Raw genomic sequence first — 3164 nt, forward strand, 5'->3', positions numbered from 1 at the left:
TTTTTATTGATATTTCATCATTACCTTATTATTTTCAGATCATGTGTAGACAAGCATAAAATGGCTCGGTAGCACGGTAAAATATAAAAATCCTATTACTACTCAATGATAAAATAACAGTATAAAAACATGCTAAACTTGCACTCATCAACTTCCCCACAGCCTATGCCGATGGCCAAAATGGCCTATGCCGACTGCTAGAAGCCGTCGACACCTTGACTTGTTCCCGTAGTGATGGAGGGGCGCGGGGCACCACCTTTTGCATTTTGTAACTTTCTAGAGCACCAATTTTATGTACAACAGGGCATGTGTAAAGTTTCGGAGGATGTAAAATAGGGCATCACACACATATCAACATTGTAATATCACCATAACATGAAAACATATGAAATCTAGATCTTTTCAAGATCATCACACACATATATTATACCATACAAATTTAGATCTTCGTAACTACCAATTTAACTATAATTTTAATGGGGCAAAATTCAGCAAATGAGGAGCACCACTAGTACATTTGAATCGAGCTATGTAAATGAGCAGCTAGTTGGTCGCCTAATCAAATCGAGCAACACTAGTACTTTCTCGGTTTCTCCATTAGAAATTGTCAGTCTCGAGGGGCAATTGACTAAGAGCAAGTACAATAAATCTTAGTCAGCTAGCTATAAGGGTTAACATATTTGTTTCTAGTTGGACGAGAGAAGTGGAGAGAAGAGGAGAGAGAATGTAAGTGTGCTCTTATGCAAGAGTTAGCTCTAGCACGTGCTCCTAGGCAACTTGTCTCAATGAAAAGTGGTCATCCATTGAGAAAGTGGTACTTCCTCCATTCACAAATATAAGATGTTTTACACACTTCAAATTGAACTACATACACACTATAGTGAGTGAATCTACACACTAAAAGTAGGCTTGATACATACCAAAATAGATGAATATGCTAAAAGCTAAAAGATCTTATATTAGTGAACGGAGGGAGTACAATCTTATAACCATCTATTGTACTTGTTGGCTACATGTTAGCTATAGATGAGATGTCATCTTGCTTATAGCCAACAACCGACTATATTATTGAAGTTTCTCTAAGATTAAAAAAAAGATAACTCTCCTCATTAATTACTATAAACACTAATATTTGCCAGCGGGAAAGGAGCATTCCCGCGGGGAAATTTTCAGATGGCAGATGCGTCGTGCCTGAAAATGTTTTGCAGCCCAAACGCAAACATTTTAGTGCTCATTGCAAAAAAAAGTTTCACTACAATTTTTTTGGGTTTAGGGCATATGTTGATGCTATTTGTTTTGGCCTCGATGCCCTATGTGACAGTAAGTTTTATTTCTTATCATCTATTGCAGATGGTTCGAGCGCGAGATGCCGGAGATCAATCGATTGCCGGCGGAGCAAAGCAGGAGGAGGCACGAGATCAATCGATATGCTCACTCTTGATTAGTACACCGTCTAGCGCGGTTCGGAACCTCTTTACCTGTAGGGCGCCATGTTTGACTTAGTAACAGACTAGATGGTCTGGCTTTTCTTGTAAGAATTGAAGTTATTGATTAATAAAGAGGTCGTTTGTTTGCTAAAAAACGAGATCAATGGATATGTTCACTCTGGATTTATTATGTTACAATTTGACTTATACATGGGTGAATTATAAAGAGCTTTCTATTTTCGTGCCCTCGGGTCCTTAGTTGTACTCCGTTTTCCCCAGCTCCTTAGTTTTTCCTCAGTTTTCCCCAGGCCCTTGTCTGAAACCCGCAGAAGGAGCTCAGACTGTAGGATACCCGTTTAGTTGATCGTTCTGTGCTGACGTGTGGGGCTGCGTCGTGTGGGGCCTGATACGTCTCAAACGTATCTATAATTTCTAATGTTCCATGCTAGTTATATGACAATACTCACATGTTTTATATACACTTTACATCATTTTGATACATTTTCCGGCACTAACCTATTAACAAGATGTCGAAGCGTCAGTTCCTGTTTTCTGCTGTCTTTGGTTTCAGAAATCCTACACAGGAAATATTCTCGGAATTGGACGAAACAAAAGTCGAAACAAAAGTCCATGGTATTATTTTCCACGGAGCCTTCCAGAAGTCCGAAGAGGAGACGAAGAGGGGCGACGAGGCGGCCACATCCTAGGGGGCGCGGCCCCACCTCTGGGCGCGCCGCCCTATGGGGTGGGCCCCTCGAGCGCCTCCCGACTCTGCCCCTTCGCCTATTTATTCTCTCCGTCGCGAAAACCCTATTACCGAGAGCCACGATACGAGAAAAGTTCCAGAGACGCCGCCATCGCCAATCCCATCTCGGGGGATTCAGGAGATCGCCTCCGTCACCCTGCCAGAGAGGGGAATCATCACCGGAGGGCTCTACATCATCATGCCCCCCTCCGGATTGATGCGTGAGTAGTTCATCCTTGGACTATGGGTCCATAGCAGTAGCTAGATGGCTGTCTTCTCCTCTTGTGCTATCATGTTTAGATCTTGTGAGCTGCTTATCATGATCAAGATCGTCTATTTGTAATGCTACATGTTGTGTTTGTTGGGATCCGATGAATATGGAATACTATGTTAAGTTGATTAATTGATCTATCATATATGTGTTGTTTATGATCTTGCATGCTCTCCGTTGCTAGTAGAGGCTCTGGCCAAGTTGATACTTGTAACTCTAAGAGGGAGGATTTATGCTCGATAGTGGGTTCATGCCTCCATTGAATGCAGGGACGAGTGACGGAAAGTTCTAAGGTTATGGATGTGCTGTTGCCACTAGGGATAAAACATCAATGCTTTGTCTAAGGATATTTGTGTTGATTACATTATGCACCATACTTAATGCAATTGTCCGTTGTTTGCAACTTAATATCGGAAGGGGTGCGGATGCTAACCCGAAGGTGGACTTTTTAGGCATAGATACATGCTGGATAGCGGTCTATGTTCTTTGTCGTAATTCCCTAAGTAAAACTCATAGTAGTCATCATGATATGTATGTGCATTGTTATGCCCTCTCTATTTGTCAATTGCCCAACTGTAATTTGCTCACCCAACATGCTATTTATCTTATTGGAGAGACACCACTAGTGAACTGTGGACCCCGGTCCATTCTTTTACATCTGAAATACAATCTACTGCAAACTCTGTTCTCTGTTGTTCTTCACAAATAAATATCATTCTTC

This window comes from Lolium rigidum, chromosome 3 (genome assembly GCF_022539505.1).
Source record: "Lolium rigidum isolate FL_2022 chromosome 3, APGP_CSIRO_Lrig_0.1, whole genome shotgun sequence".
NCBI classification, from domain to species: domain Eukaryota; kingdom Viridiplantae; phylum Streptophyta; class Magnoliopsida; order Poales; family Poaceae; genus Lolium; species Lolium rigidum.